At 42.2% G+C, this 24,504-nt stretch overlaps 1 long non-coding RNA gene across 1 annotated transcript in view; it reads right to left on the reverse strand.

The window, feature by feature from the left end:
• Positions 1-24,504, reverse strand: part of LOC112823124 (uncharacterized) — a 35,888-nt gene that overhangs the window by 7,693 nt on the left and 3,691 nt on the right. The window contains exon 2 of the long non-coding RNA XR_012378226.1: positions 1,496-1,631. This is a non-coding gene — a long non-coding RNA (uncharacterized lncRNA). The remainder of the gene's footprint in view (positions 1-1,495; positions 1,632-24,504) is intronic.

A 24,504-nucleotide genomic window follows, 5' to 3' on the forward strand; every position in this document is an offset into this window, starting at 1 on the left:
ACAGGGTTTCCAGGACATTTAGGGTAATGAAATCGCCTCTCTTAGGACCAAGTCCAGTCAAATATTTCAGTTCTGACTTGTGTGCTCTCTGGCAGTCCCCACCCCCCCAAGGCTTGTGTCGCCTTCAGAGCAGGCAGATGGGCAGTGGGTAGGCTGAGCCACGGCTGCCAGAGCCCAATTTCAAAAGGAATCATGTGACATGTTGTCTCTGACTCTAAATTGGCAGAGACCTAGGGACAAGCAAGGAAAAACACAAGAAGATAACTCTCCCAAGGATTCTAATCCTCCGGAATTGCATTTCATTTTTAATATAAGAAATGTCAGCCTCTGTTTAGAGGTTTGTGGTGAACGCATCGCCAACGTGCATAGGAAGAAAGATTTCATTTTGCAGACAGGCCACGTGCCTAGAAAAAAGTCTTTTATTTTGCGGGGGTCTCTTGGGTCACCCTGGACTTGGGGCAAGACTCGCACCTATTAATATCCTTTGTTGGGAGGGAGCATATAGTTTGGGGAAAGGCATGTCCTCTCAAAGGGAGCAGCAGCAGAAGAAACCTGACATGGGGCTTGCTCATCGAAAGGGCAGCTGGGCCTGTGCCAACCTGGTTCCTAGCCCCTAGCTGGGGTCTGTGGGGAAAACCCAGTAGAGAGGCTTGTACCACTTCACATCATAAGCCCTTCCCACACTGCTGCCACTCCTGGAGGCCTGGGCAGGGCCATTGGTGCACAGGTTGCCATGAGGCTCAACTCCCCTCCCAGGGAGCAAGCAGCTAGGCCTTTGCCTGATGGCCTAAGAAGGGTCTGTGCTTTTTCAGGAAGAACAGGGTAGGGGGTGGGGCAGGAATCTGGATCCTGCCCAGCCCCAAATAGCAGCATGGCCGGGGAGAAAAGGGGGTACCTGGAATTCTAGGCAAGTGCTGATTAACATTTCAGACTCCATCCCCAGAAGATCAAATTGAGTTTCCTACTCTTTAAACCACCTGGGCCCCAGCATTCTTCAGGGAGAGGCCCTACTTCAACAAGCACCAGCTTGTTGCTTACATCACAATCCACAGAGCTCAGGAGGCTACCCAGCCTAGCAATCGCAGGCAGTGGGGAGCAGGCCTCAGTGGCTGATCAGCAGCCCCTGATGAACAAGACACAGCTAGTTCTAAAATGAAATGCCACAGCTAGTGCTCCAAATGTGATCACATTCTCTGGGTGACAATATTCACATATAGGGCAACAGGCAACGCAAACCATGAAAATGATTTCTCTGTTTCACTCAGGACTAGTTCTTGCCACAGCAAACCTGTGTTGAGGGCAGGCTTATTCCCAGTTTCTCAATGTCTGCCCACCCCCACCCTCTTTCAACTTCCCAGTCAGCATCAACACACATACCTTTTCTTTCTGTTTCCCCACCCCCAGCTCCCTGACATCTGGCGGGGTCTGAGCCCTCAGTGGTGCCCTCGGCCTACTCAGGAGCCCCACCTCCTCTATCTCACAAAGGGCCTCCCACCTTGGGTACTCCATGCCCTGAACTTCTCCAGCTGCCAGAAACACTGGCTGTGAGAGCTTGAGAAGCTGTTGAATGTCATGGAGATTCAATTTCCTCCATCGTTGAACAGAAAATGTAGTATATCCTTCCACATGTCCTAGAAAAGATTAAACAAGACAATTGACATTAATATACAATGGTGTGCACAAGTATGGTGGTGCATGTGTGGAAATGTCTGAGTGCTTTGGCACTAGCTGGCAATGGCCAATGCCCAGAGTTCCCCAAAGTACCCCCCTTGGCCCTGGTTGCCCAGCCCCCCTCCTGGGACTCTTGCAGACCTCCCCATGGATCAGCAGCTATAGGTAATGCCTAGCACTATGGAGGGGCAGGGGGGGCTCCAAGACCTACCCAGTGCTATGACCCAGGTTTGTTCTCATTGGTTGTCCATGCTATGCTAGTTGTTAAAAATTTGTACTTTCTCCTGGAGACTAATAACCTTAAAAATAAAACTGCCAGCTATTTTACTAGCAAATACGGTTTTATTAAGGAATAGCAGAGAACTGCACTCTAGGACAGAGAAACTCATCAAAACCATAGGTAAGTACAGGAAACAAAGCGGAGAAACGCTCTTTTATAGAGGAAGCTGGAAGTTGGAAGGGCTGTTTTAAACGACAAGCCCATTGGAGTAAACTGCGAGTTTGAAGTATAGTGGCTTTCCATTGGCTGAGTTATAACTGTCTCTCATTGGCTGGGTTGTTGCCAAGGGAGGAAGAAAGCTTTCCTTCCTCTTGCTGGGGTAGTCAAGTAGTAGCCACATGCAAAATCCACCTTTTCCTATTGGATTAGCAATAGATGAGGAATGGAAGGGTGTGAGAGCTACCCATGCTGAACCTCCTGACTCCATTTTAGTGAGATTTCCTTAATTCATTTTCACAAGACAATGCATTTGGATGTGCCTGTCTTGTAAGTTGTGGCATAGACCACATAATTGTAAGGTGAGCTAAGGTCCGGAGGGGTAACCCTTTAAACAGTGTGAATTGTTATCAATCCTTTGTTCCTCCAAGGAATGGAGGAAAGGATTTCTTAGGAACCTGGAGATAAGGTGAGAGGAGGGTGTTAAGGGCCTCGGATGGGGGAACAAATTCAGGCTACTTCCTCTACTTTGTCTGGAGTTCTGCTTATGCCCCATCAGTATTTTAAATGCCTTAGATTCAAAGTGCAATGGTCCCCAGAAGCAAGCATCCTCCATCAAGAAGAAAAGAAATGGCCACCACAGGTGGTCCTGCAGGGTCTCACTTGCCAGTGCCCTATACCGTGGACACCTAGACATGTAGGGTGGTAGGGATGCGCATCAGACTCAAGACGGGAAGCCTGATTCTTAAGACTCAACTCCACAATGACTTGCAGTGTGCTTCTGTGTGTGTGTGTGTGTGTGTGTGTGTGTGTATCTGGTAGATCAAACTGCCTGAGTTTCTTTAAGCCTCCATTGTTGCTCATCTGTGAAACATGGATTAAGTTACCTGCCTGGTGGACCTCACAGGCTGATGAAAGATCAGAAGAGAGCTGGTGCACAAAAAGGCTTTATCAATTGTGAATTGCTCTTCTAACATATGGTGTTATGCTAACCCACTCCATTCAGAAAGAAGCAGAGCGGGGAGTGAGGAGAAGTGACTCAGGAAGCTCAAGACAGGAATGAGGGCTGAAGAGCTAGTCAGCAACCTAAAATAGAATCGTTTGCAGAGCCTGGGGCCAGACTGTGGGGCCAGGCCCGTCAGCAGCGGGCAGGGCAAAAACTCCCGGCTGGCAGGGACCCAGGCTACCTGCTCCCCCTGGTGTGCCTGTGGGGTCAGTGCCTGCAGCTGGAGATGGCTACCCGCAGGCCAGGTCAGTGCGGGCCACCGGCCACCGGCCCACAGGCAGGAAGTGGAGGGCAGGAATTCAGAGTGCAATCCCTGGGAATTCAAACAGCTCTCCCTCTCTGGGAGATGTCCCCTCCTTGCCAAATGCTGCCCTGGCCTCTTGCCCATATTCCCTACCAGCGAAATTAGTCTGCAAATGAAATCTACAGAGCACGTTGGCCCAGGAGACCACAGGGCCGGCCCATGTCCTCCGGCTCCAGGAGGGAAGCTGGCCCCTGCCCAGCCTGCCTCGGCCGAGCTCCAGCCCTTTGGTTCCAAGGCAAGTAACAGACACCTGTACCTGCAGGACTGAAGACGGAAGAACCACTGAGGGACTGGGGTCTGGAGGCAAGCTGGCCTGCTTGGGCGTAACTAGGCAGGGATTTGATGTTTCACAAACAAACACTGCTCCAAGGCATTCCTGCAGCTTGCTCTGGCCAAGGAAAGCAAGGTAATAGCTCAAGGAAGAGTGACCTCATCAGCAAAGCAGGCTCCCCAGTCTCTCACACAAACCCCATATCCCCAAACAACCCAGGAGACTGTTTGTCATGAAAAGTCCCAGAGTGGCCTGCCCTGTAGAGCGAGCAGGTGGCCAGTCTAGAAGTGGGCTGGGAGCAGGGAGGTAGCTTTTTTCCTGCTGTCTGGAGAAACCACCGTTTCAGGGCAGAGGCGTAGGGGATGGAGGCTGGGGGGTGGGGGTCATTTTCCACCTCAGGCTCCTCCCTCCTGCCACAACATGAACCAAAACAGGGCCAAAGCTATTTGTCATTTCGGCTCTCTCGGGGCCCCTGGCCAGGCTCTGAGCCATCAGCGTGCTGCCTCGGCAGCCTCGGGGGAGCCGGGTGCTGCCAGGACCATTCAGCCTGGTCCTGTTTCACTTCTCCCATCTGCTATTTTGTTCATCCTCAGGATGTGGGGAGAGGTGGAGATTGGGGAAAGAAGTAGGAAGTGGAGAGGGGAAGGGATGCCTGGATGCTCTGGCTATTTATTCTCTATTTCTCCAGCCTGAGGAGAGGAAGGGCAGAAAGCCATCCTGGCTTCAGAAACTGGAGAAAAACTCACTTGCAGTGAGTTGCCCGGGGCCATGTGCCATGCACTACCCGAAGCCACAGGCTAACGAGACATACCTTCCTCAGCCCTCCAGCACCATGTGGTAGACTTCTTTACGTTAAGATAAATGCAGGTGTATTAGTAGGAGCAAACTCTTCCTGGGGTTTACCACGTGCCAGGCACTGTGCTAAGTGCTTAAAGTGCCTGAGCTCATGCAATATTCCAACAGGGCTATAATTGAGTTCTTTCCTTTACTCTCTCTATTTACAGAGGCTAGAGAGTCCGCAGCGTGTCTGAGGCCACACAGTTATGGGTGGCCGGCCTGGACATAAACCCCGGCAGTCTGACTCCAGAGCCCACTACACGTGGTTGTGCAATCTGTACAGTGCTGTCAGGGGCCTTACTAGGGACAAGGGCCACGTGCCCCGGCACAGGGGACTGCCCCCACACAAACACACTTGCCTTGTGGCTTGCCTTGAAGGGGCATCTGCCCAGAAGAGGCAAAATTCACTCAAATATTTCAGTTAAAGCCCGAGGTGTCTTTGGATGTGTTATATCAAACAACAAGATACATTACATATATTATGTAAAATATGTAATATATATAATGCATTATTTTATATATAAGATAAAACCATATATATATATTCATTCTTCCTCTTGCTCTTGCCTGCCTCAACAGCTCAGCCCTAAGGTAGTCTGGCCCAGCAGAGCAAGCTAGGCCTCCGTGCAGGGTGAGAGGGCAGAACCACAGTGACCCACACAGAAGGCAGGCTGGATCCTTTTGAGATAAAGGACACCACTGGGACAACTGGAGAAACTCAAGTGGGGTATGCAGATAGATGGCAGTCAGGTATCCTTGTGAGTTTCCTGATTGGGCGGGTCTGTTGGGGTTTTAGAGGGGAATGTCCTTGTAGGGGGCACATGATGCCAGCAACTTACTCTTTTAAAATGTTTTTCATTACTAGTTTTACCTTTCGTTTACTTTTTTTTCTTTAGCTAAGACAGCAGAAGAGATGATCTGTGGGGCGCCTGGGTGGCTCAGTCGGTTAAGCGTCTGCCTTTGGCTCAGGTCATGATCCCAGGGTCCTGGGATAGAGCCCCGCATCGGGCTCCCTGCTCCGCGGGAGGCCTGCTTCTCCCTCTCCCACTCCCTCTTATTGTGTTCCCTCTCTTGCTATGTCTCTGTCTGTCAAATAAATAAATAAAACATCTTTAAAAAAAAAAAAAAGAAGAGATGATTTGTTGTACACCTGTTACATTCAGCCACAAATGAAAACAGAATTAGTCTCAAAAGTCACAGGTCCAGGGCAAAGGACCAAAATGGACTGTTTTGGTGTAAGCAAGGTGGGTCTCTCAAAAGTGGATGGCTATTCTAGATCCACTGAATCAAGTTCTAGAAAGTAGGCATGTGATCCAACAATTTGTACCAGCACCCCTGGCCTCTGGCTTTCCTTATTTCTGCTATGGCTTCCGTGAGTGCAAAAGCTAATGGTTTACTTGGACTCTGCCTTGTCTTTCTTCTTGTTCACTTCAACCTGAGCATTTGCTTCTTCCTCCACAAACCTCTCACGGCGCAGAGGTTTCCAAGAAGGTAGCGCTAAGGCCAATCCCTTTTTCATTTACTTTTAAAACAAACTAGTAATGCATACATATGCTCTCACGGTGAAAAAACATCAAGCAATACCAAAGTTATTCATTAAAACAATGAAAGCACCCTTCCTTCCCTTTCAATATCAGTGCCTTTTTCAGAAGCCACCGGTATTATCGAGGTGGTATCTTCGTAGAATGCAAATACGTAAGGGAGAGAACAGATCTTCAAGTTGTCATCACAAGAAAACAAATTGTAACTATTTGAGGTGATAGATGTTAACTAAGCTTATCATGGTGACCATCTTGCAATGTATACATGTATCAGATCATTGTATTGTACACCTTAAATAAATACCATGTTACAAGTCAATTCTATCCCAATAAAACTGAAAAAAATAGCCAAGAAAAGAATAATTTAAAAAATTTGAATTCTTGGGATGCCTGGGTGGCTCAGTTGGTTAAGTGTCTGCCTTCGGCTCAGGTCATAATCCGAGAGTCCTGGGATCAAGTCCTGCATCAGGCTCCTTGCTTGGCGGGGAGTCTGTTTCTCCCTCTGCCTGCCATTCCCCCCGCTTGTGCTCGCTCTCTTTCGCTCTTTCTGACAAATAAATAAAATCTTTAAAAAAAAATTGAATTCTCACTATGAAAAAAGGAAAAGAAAAAAGAAATGTTATTAAACTTTCATTACATTGGTTGTTAAAGTCAAAAAAGGCTAATAAAATATACTTTGCTTTTGAAAAAAAACAAATATATAGGCAATTGACTTTTACATGGTACAGAGGAAAAAGGTTATTTGCATTGTGCTTTCAATTTCTCTGTAAGTTTGGGATTGTTTCAAAATGTCTAAAAATTAATAAAACACACAGAAACCAAACATGAGCCTCAAAAGAAAATTTGCTCTTAGGTTGGAGACCTCCAGGGCATATCTCTATGGTCGCCTGCCATTAGAAGCACTAGAGTAAGGATTTGGGGGGAGTCTGGCCACACCCAGGCCACAGTGTCCGGAAATACCAGGTGCTCTGTGCTCCCCAGGGAGTGGAGGGTTCCCTACTAGTGGGTATATGCTCCCTGGGTCGCTTCACGTGCTCCAGCCTCCACTTGGGAGTTTATAGCAGATAAGGTAACATAAGCAGCAGTGCCTTGGCCTTCAGGTTCTCACTGCCTAGACAATACACCCCTGCCTCCACAGCAAACAGCTCCCACAGCTCCTGTCTGCAGGGGCCTGCAGGGGCTCATCACAATTTATTGATCGCAATAGATAATCACTCTAAAGAAGAAATGGTCATTGTACTCTGAATTTCCTCTCCAAATGCAGGGACTTCTCTGGAATTAGTTAATACTGATGGAGAAAGGTCGTGGGAGGGAGGGAAGTATGAGAAAGTGCCAAGTCTAATGGTGGTAGCCTCAGCCTGGGACTGTCCTGGCTTTTAGAGCATCGTCCCTCTACAACTTCCGCACCACGAAGATGGCGCCTATCTGCTTCTCTGGGTTCAGGGCAAAGGACATGGATATTTCCCACATTTCTGATTATCTTTTCTGTTGAATAGTCTTTCATTTTAAGGACCAAGAGAAGGGTAGAAACTCCAGTGTTCCTGACCAGAACCACAGCTAATTTCCAGAGGGAGGAAATGCTGCCTGATGTTCCAGCCTATTACTCAGCAGGTGAGCTGATGGCCAAAGACAGTGGTTGTGGTTCCAGTGTCTGGGGCAACAGCACAAACAGTGCAGGGGTGTTCAGGTCAGTGCCCTGGCTCCCTCACATAAAATTCCTGCATCATGTGTGCTGAGAGTGGGCAGGGCACAGAATAAAATAGGTAGGCTTCTTGATGTGAGAACAGTTCCCCAGCATTGGAACATTTCTAGGGCCCTTACTTTGCCTAGAAATGCAGTGAGTAAAAAACCATGGACCTAATTCCTGCCCAAGTCATCTGCATAGGACCTCCAGAATGACAGCCCCTCCCTCACATGGAACTTGGATTTGTGACAGGGACATAAGAAGAACATCCTCCTCCTCAATTTAATACTGCAATCTCTACCTTCCCTGTAAGACAACAAAAAGCAAAAGTGATCCTAGGGAAACACAAAATTTCACGGTGCCTATATTGGAATTACTGGGCAAGCAAGAAGAAGTGGACGTTAGGAAATACGAGCTAGCAGAAGTGAGCTCGGGGACTCGGATGTGAGAATGTGTGATGGCAGTCAGAAAGAAAAAGAGAAAAGACCAGGAGTTTAAAGAAGCTTAAAATCAGAAAGCAGGATGATTTCAGACAGGAGGAACTGATCATTCAGCAAACTGTGCTGGACACAGAGAAGGCAAAAATGAAAAGACAGTCCTTGCTCTTGAAGACTGAAATAGTCTAGTGGAAGATACGGAAATAAGCCAATTCAAAAAACTGCATGATCCAAGCCATAGTGGAGGCATTTAGAGGCTAAGGGAAAGTAAAGGAGTGAGCAACCAACTGAGGGAGTCAGGGACATCTAAGGTGGGTACTGAAAGGATGACGACAAGTTTTGCCAAGAAAGGGAAAGGGCTTGAGCGCCTTCCACAGGTAAGTCAGCTACAAAAAACCTGAAGAAAAGGGCAAAGAAACCAGTTCAGGGAGACTTCTCTTATTGTGACAGCAGGTAGCATTCCTGGGCAAGATGTCTGGACTCTTTGTCAAGGGGTTTAGAAATGACACTACAAGTCAGCCTGAACTCAAGGGGATAGTAAGCAGGGGGAAAGAGGGAGAATTGTTTTAATCATACTTTGCATATAATCTGAGACTTTCACCTCAGATTATTTACCTATTAAATAGGGATAATAATATATATGGTAAGGATAGCCAGTTATCTAACATATTTTTGGGGGAGTGTTAACTAAATGATAATTTTTTTAAGTAGGAACCCAATAAATACTTGGTGGGTTTTTTTATTTAAATTCAGTTGATTAACATATAGTATATTATTAGTTTCAGAGGTAGAGCTCAGTGATTCATCAGTATTATATAACACCAAGTGCTCACTGCCCTCCTTAATGTCCATCACACAGTTACCTCATCCCCCCCCCTCCCCTCCAGCAACCCTCAGTTTGTTTCCTATGATTAAGAGTCTCATGGTTTGTCTCCCTCTCTGGTTTCATCTTGTTTTATTTTTCCCTCCCTTCCCCTATGATCCTCTGTTTTGTTCCTTAAATTCCACATATGAGTGAGATCATATGGTATTTGTCTTTGATTAACTTTTTTCGCTCAGCATAATACCCTCTAGTTCCATCCACGTCATTGTAAATGGCAAGATTTTGGGTTTTATGATGGCTGAGTAATATTCCATTGTATATATACACCACATCTTCTTTATCCATTCATCTGTTGATGGACATCTGGGTTCTTTCCATAGTTTGGCTATTGTGGACATTACTGCTATAAACATTAGGTGCAGGTGCCCCCTTCGGATCACTACCTTCGTATCTTTGAGGTAAATACCTAGTAGTGCAATTGCTGGGTTGTAGGGTAGCTCTATTTTCAACTTTTTGAGGAACCTCCATACTGTTTTCCAGAGTGGCTATACCAGCTTGCATCCCTACCAACAGTATAAAAAGATTCCCCTTTCTCCACATCTTGGCCAATATCTGTCATTTCCTGGGTGCTTAATTTTAGCTCTTCTGACTGGTGTGAGATGATACCTCGTTGTGGTTTGGATTTGGATTTCCCTGATGCTGAGCGATGTTGAGCACTTTTTCATGTGTCCGTTGGCCATTTGGATGTCTTCTTTGCAGAAATGTCTGTTCATGTCTTCTGCCCATTTCTTGATTGGATTATTTGTTCTTTGGGTGTCGAGTTTGATAAGTTCTTTATAGATTTTGGATACTAGCCCTTTATCTGATATGTCATTTGCAAATATCTTCTCCCATTCTGTCAGTTGTCTTTTGCTTTTGTCGACTGTTTCCTTTGCTGTGCAAAAGCTTTTTATCTTGATAAAGTCCCAATAGTTCATTTTACCTTTGTTTCCCTTGCTTTTGGAGATGTGTCTAGCAAGACATTGCTGCGGCCAAGGCCACAGAGGTTGCTGCCCATGTTCTCCTCTAGAATTTTGATGGATTCCTGTCTCACATTTAGGTCTGTCATCTATTTTGATTCTATTTTTATGTGTGGTGTAAGGATATAGTCCAGTTTCATTCTTCTGCATGTGGCTGTCCAATTTTCCCAACACCATTTGTTGAAGAGACTTTTTTCCATTGGACATTCTTTCCTGCTTTGTCGAAGATTAGTTGACCATAGAGTTGGGGGTCCATTTCTGGGCTCTCTATTCTGTTCCACTGATGTATGTGTCTGTTTTTGTGCCAGTACCATACTGTCTTGATGACAACAGCTTTGTAATAGAGCTGGAAGTCCTGAATTGTGATGCCACCAGCTTTGCTTTGCTTTTTCAATATTCCTCTGGCTATTCGGGGTCTTTTCTGGTTCCATACATATTTTAGGATTATTTGTTCCATTTCTTTGAAAAAAGTGGATGGTATTTTGATAGGGATTGCATTAAATGTGTAGATTGCTCCAGGTAGCATAGATATTTTCACAATATTTGTGAATCCATTTCTTCCAATCCATGAGCATGGAAGGTTTTTCCATTTCTTTGTGTCTTCCTCAATTTCTTTCATGAGTATTCTATAGTTTTCTGAGTACAGATCCTTTGCCTCTTTGGTTAGGTTTATTCCTAGGTATCTCATGGTTTTGGGTGCAATTGTAAATGGATCGACTCCTTAATTTCTCTTTCTTCTGTCTCTTTGTTAGTGTATAGACATGCAACTAATTTCAGCACATTGCTGAATTCCTGTATGAGTTTTAGCAATTTTGGAATGGAGTCCTTGGGTTTTCCACATAGAGTATCATGTCATTTGCAAAGAGTGAGAGTTTACTTCTTTGCCTATTTGGATGCCTTTTATTTCTTTTTGTTGTCTGATTGCTGAGGCTAGGAGGACATCCCGGTCATGTTCCTGACCTTAGTGGAGAAGCTCTCAGTTTTTCCCCATTGAGAATGATATTTGCTGTGGACTTTTCATATATGGCCTTTATGATATTGAGGTATGTTTCCTCTATCCCTACACTGTGAAGAGTTTAATCAAGAAAGGATGCTGTACATTTCTTCCTAGAAACATCACCAAAGGCAAGGGAAGCAAGGGCAAAAATGAACTATTGGGACTTCAACAAGATAAAAATCTTTTGCACAGCAAAGGAAACGGTCGACAAAACCAAAAGACAACTGACAGAATGGGAGAAAATATTTGCAAATGACATATCAGATAAAGGGCTAATATCCAAAATCTATAAAGAACTTATCAAACTCAACACCCAAAGAACAAATAATCCAATCAAGAAATGGGTAGAAGACATGAACAGACATTTCTGCAAAGAAGACATCCAAATGACCAACAGACACATGAAAAAGTGCTCAACATCGCTCAGCATCAGGGAAATCCAAATCAAAACCTCAATGAGATACCACCTCACACCAGTCAGGATAGCTAAAATGAACAAGTCAGGAAACGACAGATGTTGCAGAGGATGCGCAGAAAGGAGAACCCTCCTACACTGTTGGTGGGAATGCAAGCTGGAGCAGCCACTCTGGAAAACAGTATGGAGGTTCCTCAAAAAGTTGAAAATAGAGCTACCCTATGACCCAGCAATTGCACTACTGGGTATTTACCCCAGAGATACAAAGGTAGTGATCTGAAGGGGCACATGCACCCCAATGTTTATAGCAGTAATTTCCAATAGCCAAACTATGGAAAGAGCCTAGATGTCCATCGACAGACGAATGGATAAAGAAGACGTGGTATATATATATACAATGGAATATTATGCAGCCATCAAAAAAATGAAATCTTGCCATTTGCAATGACATGGATGGAACTAGAGGGTATTATGCTAAGTGAAATAAGTCAATCAGAGAAAGACAAATATCATATGATCTCACTGATATGAGGAATTTGAGAAACAAGACAGAGGTTCATAGGGGAAGGGAGGGAAAAATGAAACAAGATGAAACCAGAGAGGGAGACAAACCATAAGAAACTCTTAATCTCAGGAAACAAACTGAGGGTTGCCGGAGTGGAGTGGGGTGGAAGGGATGGGTGGCTGGATGATGGACACTGGGGAGGGTATATACTATGGTGAGTGCTGTGAATTATGTAAGACTGATGAATAACAAATCTGTACCCCTGAAACAAATAATACATTATATGTTAATTTAAAAATTTAAAAAAAAAGATTGACTTACTGAAAGCTCAGATGATGAGTAGCATTATTTTTTTTAGCAATAAAGTATTTTTAAATTAAAAGAAAAAAGAAAGAAAGGAGTGGGGTGCCTGAGTGGCTCAGCAGGTTAAGCCTCTGCCTTTGGCTCAGGTCATGATCTCAGGGTCCTAGGATTGAGCCTTGCATCGGGCTCCCTGCTCAGTGGGGAGTCTGCTTCTCCCTTTGCCCCTCCACCTCCCCCTGCTCGTGCACTCTCTCTCTCTCAAATAAATAAAATCTTTTAAAAAAAAAAGAAAGAAAGGATGCTGTACTTTGTCAAATGCTTTTTCTGCATCTATTGAGAAGATCATATGGTTCTTGTCTTTTCTTTTATTAACGTAGTGTATCACATTGATTTGCAGAGGTTGAGCCACTGTCGCAGCCCAGGAATAAATCCCACTTGGTTGTGAATAATCCTGTTGGATCCTATTGCCTAGTATCTTGGTGAGAATTTTTGCATCTATGTTCCATCAGGGATATTGGTCTGTAATTCTCCTTTTTGGTGGGGTCTTTGATTTTGGGATCAAGGTAATGCTGGCCTCATAAAATGAGTTTAGAAGTTTTCCTTCCATTTCTATTTTTTGAAACAGCTTCAGAAGAATAGGTATTAAGTTTTCTTTAAATGTTTGGTATAATTCCCCTGGAAAGCCATCTGGCCCTGAACTCTTGTTTGTTGGGAGATTTTTGACTCCTGCTTCAATTTCCTTGCTGGTTATGGGTCTGTTCAGGTTTTCTATTTCTTCCTGTTTCAGTTTTGGTGGTTTATAAGTCTCCAGGAATGCATCCATTTCTTCCCGATTGCCTAATTTCTTGGCATGTAGTTGCTCATAACATGTTCTTATAATTGTTAGCATTTCTTTGGTATTGGTTGTGATCTCTCCTCTTTCATTCATGATTTTATTTATTTGGGTCCATTCTCTTTTCTTTTTGATAAGTCTGGCTTGGGGTTTATCAATCTTGTTAATTCTTTCAAAGAACCAGTTCCTGGTTTCCTTGATCTGTTCTACTGTTCTTTTGGTTTCTATTTCATTGATTTCTCCTCTAATCTTTATTCTCTTCTCCTGCTGGGTTTAGACTTTATTTCTGTTCTTCCTCCAGCTCCTTTGGGTGTAAGGTTAGGTTGTGTATTTGAGACCTTTCTTGTTTCTTGAGAAAGGCTTCTATTGCTATATCCTTCCCTCTTAGGACCACCTCTGCTGCAGCCCAAAGGTTTTGAACAGTTGTGTTTTCATTTTCACTTGTTTCCATGAATTTTTTAAATTCTTCGTTAATTTCCTGGTTGACCCATTCATTCTTCAGTAGGATGCTCTTTAGTCTCCATGTATTTGAGTTCTTTCCAAATTTCTTCTTGTGATTGAGTTCAAGGTTCAAAGCACTGTGGTCTGAAAATATGCAGGGAATGATCCCAGTCTTTTGGTACCGGTTGAGACCTGATTTGTGACCCAGGATGTGATCTATTTTGGAGAACGTTCCATGAGCACTTGAGAAGAATGTGTATTATGTTGCTTTAGGATGGAATGTTCTGAATATATCTATTAAGTCCATCTGGTCCAGTGGGTCATTCAGAGCCCTTGTTTCCTTTTTGATCTTCTGATTAGATGATCTGTCCATTGCAGTGAATGGGGTGTTAAAGTTCTCTACTATTATCAATGTGTTTCTTTAATTTTATTATTAATTGGTTTGTATAATTGGCTGCTCCCATGTTAGGGGCATAAATATCTACAATTTTTAGATCTCCTTGTTGGATAGACCCTCTAATTATGATATAGTGTCCTTCCTCATCTTTTATTACAGTCTTTGGTTGAAAATCTAATTTGTCTGATAAAAGGATTGCTATCCCAGCTTTCTTTTCATGTCCATTAGCATGATAAATTGTTTTCCACCCCCTCACTTTCAGTCTAGAGGTGTCTTTGGGTCTAAAATGAGTCTCTTGCAGACAGCATATCAATAGGTCCTACTTTTTTATTCAATCTGATACCCTGTGTCTTTTGATTGAGGCATTTAGCCCATTTACATTCAGAGTAACTACTGAAAGATATGGATTTAGTGCCACTGTATTACCTGTAAAGTTTCTGTATATATTGCCCCTGTTCCTTTCTGGAACAGAGGTTTATGTTACTTTTGGGCTCTCTCTTCCCTTAAGGGATCTCCTGAATGGAGGAGTGGGTAGCTGGAAGGCTTGGTACTTGTAGCTGCAGTGATGGAGGCCCTTGCCCAGAGCATGGCACTCTGTGACACTCTGGCCCAGGAAAAAAAATGTGACCCCATGGCTGGTTGTGCTCTTAGTAGAAGGAGCTCTGGGCAAAGAACATGGAGCCCAATTTCAGGGGAATGATGCTGTTATGGGCTGAACCGTGTCCCCCAAAAATGTCACATATTGAAGTCCCAACTCCCAGTACCTCAGAATGTGACCTAATTTGGAGATAGGGTCTTTACAGAGGTAGTAAGTTAAATGAGGTCATTAGGGTGGGCCCTACTTCAGTACAGAATGTCCTTGTAAGAAGGGGAATTTGGACACACTTGAAGGGAAGATGGTGTGAAGAGATGTAGAAGGAAGACCACTATCTGCAAGCCAGAGAGAGAGACCTGGAACAGAGCCTTCCTTCACATCCCTCAGAAGGAATCAATCTTACTGATATTTTCATTTCAGATTTCTAGTCTCCAGAACTGTGGGACAATCAATTTCTGTTGTTGAAGCCACCCAGCCTGTGGCACTTTGTTATGGCAGCCTGAGCAAACTAACATAGATGTCCACCCTACCATGGTCCACTGTGGTCCACTTCAAGCAGTGTTTCTAAAATTTCAATAATGTGTAGATTTCTTTTAAGGAAAGAAGGACATCTGCTTACTCCACACCTATCCCATGACAATTTAAATCATTTAAAATTATTTTTAAAGTAGTATAATTAGTTACAGACATAAAATCAAGCATAAATTTGTATTTTTGCTCTTGTAGAATTATGAAATCAAAACTGAACGTACTCTGTATTAAAATTATCAGTTGAGAAGATATTTGCAAATGACATAGTTGATAAAGGGCTAGTATCCAAAATTTATAAAGAACTTATCAAATTCAACACCCAAAAAACAAACAATCCAGTGAAGAAATGGGAAGAAGACATGAATAGGCACTTTTCCAACGAAGACATCCAGATGACTAACAGACACATGAAAAGATGCTCAATATCACTCATCATCAGGGAAATACAAATCAACACCTCAGTGAGATATCACCTCACACCAGTCAGAATGGCTAAAATGAACAAGTCAGGAGACGACAGATGTTGGCGGGGATGCGGAGAAAGGGGAACCCTCCTACACTGTTGGTGGGAATGCAAGCTGGTGCAGCCACTCTGGAAAACAGTATGGAGGTTCCTCAAAAAAACTGAAAATAGAACTACCATATGATCCAGCAATTGCACTACTGGGTATTTACCACAAAGATACAAATGTAGGGATCCGAAGGGGTACATGCACCCCGATGTTTATAGTGGCATTATCAACAATAATCAAACTATGGAGAGTGCCCAAATATCCATCAACTGATGAATGGATAAAGAATATGTGGTATATACATATACAATGGAATATTACTCAGTCAACAAAAAATGAAATCTTGCCATTTGCAACAACATGGATGAAGCTAGAGCGTATTATGCTAAGTGAAGTAAGTCAGTCAGAGAAAGACAAATACCATATGATCTCACTCATATGTGGAATTTAAGAAAGAAAACAGATGAACATATGGGAAGGAGAAAAGAAAAAAGGAGAGGGAAACAAACCATAAGAAACTCTTAATGATAGAGAATAAACTGAGGGTTGATGGAGGAAGGGGGGTGGGGGATGGTCTTAAAGGGTGATAGGTATTAAGGAGGGCAGTTGTTGTGATGAGCACTGGGTATTGTGTGTAAGTGATGAATCACTGAATTCTACTCCAGGAACCATTATTGCACTGTATGTTCACTATCTAAAATTTCAATTAAAAAAAAGATTATCCATTGAAATAAAATCACAGGATTAAAAAATTCTTGTGACAATGTTGGTGGTTCACTTAGAGGAAAACTACCCTAAACAATTTATACGCTGGGGAGACTGTGTCACCAAAAGCAATGCCAGTGGGTGGTCATCGGTGAAAAGTCCCAGGAATCATAGAACCAGATGGACACCTGGATCGTGCATTGACGCTGGTATGTCTCTAAGGAAACAACTTCTCCGTTCCCCTGTAGAGTCTTCTAGATGTTAAGAAACTGATAGCTTCCCACAGCTCAGGGCCTGTAGTCAAATGTTGAAACTCTGAGCAAGTAGGAGGCTGTAGAGGACATATTTGGGATGGAGATAGGCTCCCCAGGTGTGCCTGTCCCCCTCTATATTCACTGTGCAGAATAAATAAGTAGAAAGACAAGTAATTTTTAAAGTACCCCATGTGTTATGGGCTGAATTGTGTTCCCCAAAATTCATATGTCGAACTTCCAACCCCTAGTACCTCAGAATGTAGGCTTATTTAGAGATGGGCTCTTTACATAGGTGATTAAAGGTTAAGTGAGGTCTAAGGCTCGGAGCTTCATCCAATAGGACTTACAAGAAGAGAGACACCAGGGCAGCAAGGCACAGAGGAAGGGCCATGTGAGGACACAGTGAGAAGGCAGCCATCTGCAAGTTAAGGAGATAGACCTCAGGAGAAACCAAACCTGTTGACAACTTGATTTCAAACTTCTAGCCTCCAGAACTGTGAGAAAACAAATGTCTGTTGTTTAAACCACCCAGTCTGTGCTGGTTTGTTATAACAGCCCTAGCAAATTAATCCCCCCCACACACACAGATGATCTCTCTCCAAGCCAATATCCCCCAGCACACTATTTGTTCATGACGTGGGTGGGTGTCCGACCACCCTGCAGAGAGCATCATGCTGGCTGCTTCGGGAGTTGTTGAAATCAGGGTTGGATATTTGTCGAAATGTCTTTTCTCCCCTACCAAACTATAATTCCTGAGAGGCCAGGACTGTGTCTCACTCTGCTGTGAACAAGAGCACACAGGAATCTCTCAACAAGTATTTGCTGGATATATGAATGAAAAATAGAAACAGGGTGTAATCTAACTTTATATTTAGAAATAGATAAAGAATATACACCAAAACATTCATAGAGATGATCTTTGAATATGGGATTATGGATGATTTAACTTTTGTTACTTTTACATCAGTGTTTTCTTTACCTCCCACAATAAATTCTTATTATTATAATAAGATAAAAGAGGGGATTTTTTTTTTGCTTTGATTGTTGTGTTTGAGTATCCAGAGCTGTTGCTCACTGAGATGCTGACAACAGAATTTAAGCTCATTCCCTTGCTGATGGCGCCTTAAGGAAAAGAAGGACCCTGGGGAAGACTTGAGCCACAGGGACTTCTCCCTTGGTCCTCCTGAGACCAGGTGCATTCACTTAGAATAAAGTCCCCAAATCATCTGCCCACCCCAAGTCATGCAATGTGGAGAGAACATCCAGTATCCAAGATAGGCTGAGAGGGAGCAGGGCATTTGACACCAAGGCCTGGGTGGTGCCTGACCTGGAGGCCACAGACAAGCTTTCTAGACATTCATGTTGGGTGGTCCAGGGAGATGAGGCCTGTGTCCATTCATGGAGCTTCATAAGAACTTGGTCACCCTGTCACCCAAGAAACACGTTAAAGGTTTACGCACACCACAGCTCACTCTTGGGCAAATTCAACCCAAGAGTGTAACATAAAAGGCCCAGAGACCCTCCAACCAAAATGATCTCTTACTTGATCCCACAAGAAGCCCTCAAATCCCCACTGCCAGAAGCCACCCATGGGGTCAAGCATTACCTACAGAAGGATCCAAGGCAAACATCTTGTTAATCCATTAGCACATTGGCACTCAGCAGAAAGAGAGTCCCAAGGGACTGAGATGAAGGCATTCCACATTGTGATACAAGAAAGAAGTTGAGCAGTATCTATCAGAGTTTTTCTTAAACATGAGCAACGTACAGACCCCTTTTAAAGGAAAAAAATCACTTGTATCCCCAGTACTGACTCAATTTATTGTTATTCTAGGGCAACTTAAATATGTACAAACATACAATTGGGTAGGAAAATAAGCTTAAAATATGGAAAAGTATGTTGAATATAGAAAACATAAATACCAATAAAATCTAAATTATTCCATTACTTTAATGTGACAAACTGAACTGTTTTGCTGAAGCTAATTCACTGCACGGCACAGGAATGCAGGGCTGATCACGCAGCGGTTCATTGCTGGAGAAACATAAGCAGATGGTGCTCTGACCACCATGACACCCAAGCCATTATAAGCATCATCGACAGAACCCTGACACTGAGAAGGGATGGTTGTAAGTTCAGTAACAAGGCAATTACCCTGATCCCCAAGGAGATGTTAGATTACCACAAATGAGAGCACATATTTTAAAATTCTCATTAATAACTCTGTTGGAGCTCCAGTTTGAGACACTTTTATTCAGTTTCTTCAACGCTACTATCCAGAGAAAATAAACTCAAGTGGAGAACAAAGTTGGAGGAAACTTTAAAAAGAAAGCAGCAAAAGACTATGATTGGGTGCCTTAAAAAAGTTCAAAAAAGAGCAGAAGGAATTGAAATAAGTTGGGGGATGTAAATGGAGAGAAAAAACAAATAAACAAAAGTTACCTGGTTTGATTATTGAAGATAATGATGGTTTGGGGTTTGGTTTTGGCTACGACTACCTCTGGATTTATCCTAACCATCTTATTATAAAGTAGCAGTTAGAACATGTGGTTGAATCAGACACCCCTGAGACAGATTTCAGTCCCATAATTTCCCATAAACACAAGAAGTAGTTTGGCTTCTCTAAATCTCAGCTTCTTTCTCTGCAAATAGGAATGATAATTTTACCTTCCTCAAAGGATTGTTTTGAGGATTCAATTAAATAATCCATGTTAAAAAAAATCACTAATACATTGCATGGCACATAGTAAGTGCTCAGGTAGTAACTACTTTTCATATCAGATTTATTTTAGCCACATTAACCATAAATCTAGGCAAAGGACTTTAGAATACCTAAACTAAATAGTGGATAAACATGTGTTTGCATTTGATCTTATATTTTAAAGTATTTTTCTTAATAAATACATAGTCATAACATAAAATTTTATAAAACATGTTGAAATTATTTATTAAAATTTACATCAAGTAATTACTATCAAACATTATCCAAAAGATCTTTCTAAATTTGTACCATTTTCCAATGATTGGCTTCTCACAGATCAATTCACTGGACCAGGTCTCCTTAAAACCACATTTTAGGATTGAGCAATTTATTTTGCTTTGATTGTTATGTTTGAGTATCCAGAGCTGTTGCTCACTGAGACACTGACAACAGAATTTAAGCTCATTCCCTTGCTGATGGCAATTTGTTAAATACATTTTCAATATTCACAGGAGGGAAAGATAAAACTTGTTTTACATGTTTTAAAGAATTGGGTAATTGCTGGGTTACTTAAGCAAATGATGTGATACAAAACAACTTTTACAGGAAACAGACATGCCAAAATTAGTAGAAACATGATTTCCAAGGAAATATTTTTGGCTAGGAAAAAAAAATAGTCATTGGAACCAAGTCAAGAGATAGGCTCGTGTGTGTGTGTGTGTGTGTGTGTGTGTGTGTGTGTGTGTGTGTGTGTGTTTTCCAGAAGAGGAAATGTGAAGTATTACACCTAGGAAGAGAATTTAGGGCTTCCTTGAGATGAGCAGATTTGTTTTATCAAGAGTAGCATTAGGGGGTTGGAGGAAGCAAAACCCCAAGTGCAGTAATGCAGCAGGAAGATCACCAACAATTCTCAAGGAAAGCAACACAAAGGCTAAAATCCATGTGACTTGCGGAGAGGTCACAGGCAGCCGATGGCCCAGGACTTAGAGCCGATGAGAAAAATCATAGCTAGCTAACCATCTGATTTATCTCCCAGACCTACACACTTTTGGAAGTAAAAGGGAACACAAAAATAAATTTAAATTACATAAACTTTGAAATATGTATTTTAATGGATAAATTGAATGTATCATATGAGTGGACCTATATATTAATTCTACTCCAAAGTAAAATTCTTTCCTTTTTTTTTTAAGATTTTATTTATTCATTTGAGAGAGAGAGAGAGAGACAGAGAGAGCACAAGCAGGGGGAGAGTCAATGGGAGAGGGAGAAGCAGACTCCCCGCTGAGCTAGGAGCCTGATATGGGGCTCCATGTGGGGCTGGATCCCAGGACCCAGAGATCATGATGCAAGCTGAAGGCAGACACTTAACCATCTGAGCCACCTAGGCGTCCTATAAAATTCTTTCTTTAAAAGTAGTCAATTACCATGGGGTAATTCCTGCTCTCGCTATCTCTCTGTCAAATAAATTAATAAAATCTTTAAAAAAAATAAAAGTAGTCAATTACCATGTATATTCAAGCAAAATAAGAAAAATTTATTAATATGGATTCTCTGAAGATTAAGAATAAAGTCATTCTTGGTACATATTTATGTAGTTTAATCAGTTAGTCATATCTTTTTTTTTTTTAAGATTTTTATTTATTTGACAGAGAGAGACACAGCGAGAGAGGGAACACAACCAGGAGGAGTGGTAGAGGGAGAAGCAGGTTTCCTGTGGAGCAGGAAGCCAGACACGGGGCTCCATCCCAGGACCCTGAGAGCATGACCTGAGCCGAAGGCAGACACTTAATGACTGAGCCACCCAGGCGCCCCTAGTCATATCTTTCTTATTGAAATATTTTGAAGAGTGTATTTTTATTACACTTTATAAGTTTTATTTTATGAAGTTGCATGCAATTTTCTGCAAAGTTGTATTTTATGATTAATAAATTTTAAATGGTGTACATCTTCAATTGATTCCTCTATGGACAACAATATTTTTAGTTGGGAAAATACTCTCTATGGGTGCCAGAATACCTGGTATACTGAGAACAAATTCTGCTAAATATAAAGATTCATAGTTCTAATTTTTTCTATGTTGAAATGTGTAAATAATTCAGACCAAATATTTTCATGGATATTATTGTTTTTCCTAAGGTCAAAGTATATTTCTTTAACAAATATTTTTATAAATGCTGCAAAATTATCGGCTTTCTAGTTGTCATTCCATTCCACTTCAGAATCTAAATTCATTCAATTAAAAGTAGGGGTTTTGTCAAAAGACCCCACAAGTCAAAATCCTCCAAAGCATAAGCATAATTATAGATTTTTTAAAATTAAAACTTTTACAACACTTAAGCTCTCCATGTTTAACTGTTCAATTTCTCCTTTGCCTTGTAAGGGCAAATTTCACTATCTTCCTGTTTGCAACTTTGTTTTCAATAGCTGCGATTTGTTAACATTTTCCAATACTGAAGTTCTTTGGTCCTTCATTGAGTACCTTGATTAAACATTTAAAACTGATTTCAATCTAAATGCAAAGGACTTGCTTACCAAAAAAACGTTTCTTCTGCTACTAACGAGGCCACCACATTAATATCAATGGTTTCACTTTTTGAATATATGCAAGAAAACTTAGAATTAAAAGTGAGTGAAATTCATCTAGAAGAAATGGCATTTGATCTAATGAAAAGTCATGCTTCACTGAATGATACATAAATGCATCTTCTGCAGCTGTACCATCCTTCTGCCCAGTCTTATTAAAATTAAAACAAACTTTTGAGGTACCTGGGTGGCTCAGTCTGTTGAGCTTCCGACTCTTGGCTTCCGCTCGGTTCATGATCTCGGGGGTCATGGGATCAAGCTGTGGGTGGAGCTCTGTGCTCAGCAGAGAGGCTGTTCTTCTCCCCCCTCCCTCTGCCTCTCCCCCCACTTGCACAGACACTCTCTTTCTAAAATAAATAAGTAAATCTTAAAAAAAATTAAAACAAACTTTGGAAGTAGATACTGATGTATCCTCAGCAGACATGTGCCTTCTGGTTTCCCTGTGGCCACTATGGCCCTCCATTTGTGGACAATAAAAGTTGACAAACACTTTGTTCAAGTTACATGCTCATTATCAACTATCTTGAGACACAGAAATCTGAGCATCTAATTTTTCATTAAACATGAACTTTTAATTTTCTTAGTTGATTGTTGGCAGAAAGACTTATTGCAAAAGAAAAAAAAAGCATTCTAAGTGTATTAGTTTCCCAATGCTGCTATAACAAATTACAAAAAATGTCATGGCTTAAAACAACACCAATTTATTATGTTGTAGTTCTGGAGGTCAGAAGCCCAAAATAAGTCTCACTGGGCGAAAGTCAAAATGTTGGTTCAACTGGTTCCTTCTGTCCAATTAAAAAATGGGCAGAAGACATGAACAGACATTTCTCCAAAGAAGACATCCAGATGGCCAATAGATACATGAAAAGATGCTCAACATCACTCATCATCAGGGAAATGCAAATCAAAACCACAATGAGATGTCACTGCTCACCTGTCAGAATGGCTAAAATAAAAAACACAAGAAACAACAAGTGTTGGCAAAGATGTGGAGAAAAATCAACCCTTGTGCACTGTTGGTGGGAATGCCTGCTGGTGCAGCCACTGTGGAAAACAGCACGGAGTTTCCTCAAAAAATTAAAAATAGAAATACCATATGATCCAGTAATTTCATGACTGGGTATTTACCCAAAGAATATGAACTAATTTTTTTTTTTTAAAGATTGTATTTATTTATTTGACAGAGAGAGAGAGAGCGAGAGCAGGAACACAAGCAGGGGGAACGGGAGAGGGAGAAGAAGGCTTCCCACTGAGCAGGGAGCCCGAAGTGAGGCTCGATCCGAGGACCCTGGGATCATGGCCTGAGCTGAAGGCAGATGCTTAATGACTGAGCCAGCCAGGCACCCCAAATATGAATTTAAAAAGACATATGCACCCCTATGTTTACAGCAGCATTATCTACAATAGCCAAATTATGGGAACAGCACAAGTGTCCATCAACAGATGAATGGATAAAGAAAATATGATTATGTATACAATGGAATATTACTGAGCCACAAAAATGAATGAAATCTTGCCATTTACAACAACACAGATGAATCTAGAGAATCTAAAGCTAAGTGAAATAAGTCAGAGAAAGACAAATACCATATGATTTCACTCATATGTAGAATTTAAGAAATAAATGAGCAAAGGAAAAAAAAAGAGACAAACCAAGAAAACAGACTTAATTACAAAAAAACAAACTGATGGGTACCAGAGGGGAGGTGGGTGGGGGATGGGTGAAACAGGTGATGGGGATTAAAGAGTGCATTTATCATAATGAGCACTGAGTAATGTATAGAATTGTTGAATCACTATACCATACACCTGAAACTAATACAATGTTAACCATATTGGAATTAAAATTTTTTAAAAATGTAAAAAACTGGTTCTTTCTGGAGGCTCTGAGGGAAGAACCATTTTCCTTACATTTTTCTATTTCTGGAGTCCATTTGAATTTCTTGGCTCCTGATCCCTTCCTCACATCACTCCAATCTCTTGTTCTGGTGGTAACATCAGCTACTGACTCAGACCTCCTGCCTCCCTCTAGAAGGATCCTTGAGTACATCAGGCCCACCTGGATAAACCAGAATAATCTTCCCATCTCAAGATCCTTATTTAGTCACGTCTTCTAAACTCCTTTTGACATGTGAGGCAATGTATTCACAGGTTCCAGCGTTTAGGACATTTTTGGGAGAAGGAGGGCATAACTCAGCCTACCACACTAAGCGATGTAGAAACTAAATGTAGGTTTACACAGTACAATCAATGTCACAGACAATGCAGCGGTGCTCGGAGAGGAACTTCTTAGCCCCTATTTCCTGAACATGTCTCAAGTCCATTTCTATTAGCCTGTATTTTCCCACATTTCACACTGGCCACATTGACTATCAGCCTGGCACTTTGAGCCTCTAGCATCCCACAGGCCAAAACGTGGGTCCCAGCACAACTGGTACACAAGTCACCAATGGTGATTGGTGCAGCTGGTCCAGCAGCAACTACCACCCACCTGGGAGGAGAGGGTGTTCATGATCCCTCGCAGCTGCCGTCCAAGAACACTTCATTTTATTGGCAAACATCCCACACACTCTCCTCGAAAAGGAGCCAATGGTTAGGCTGCATCTGGAAAACTTCAAGAAAAGGGACTGGTGTGCCCCACTGTCTTTCAGATTTAACCATGCTTTGGAGGAAGAACTCTGGTTGCCACGCTGCATCTCA

This window comes from Callorhinus ursinus, unplaced genomic scaffold (assembly GCF_003265705.2).
Source record: "Callorhinus ursinus isolate GAN/ISIS: 27379988/994484 unplaced genomic scaffold, GSC_fseal_2.0 scaffold5, whole genome shotgun sequence".
In the NCBI taxonomy this organism is placed as follows: domain Eukaryota; kingdom Metazoa; phylum Chordata; class Mammalia; order Carnivora; family Otariidae; genus Callorhinus; species Callorhinus ursinus.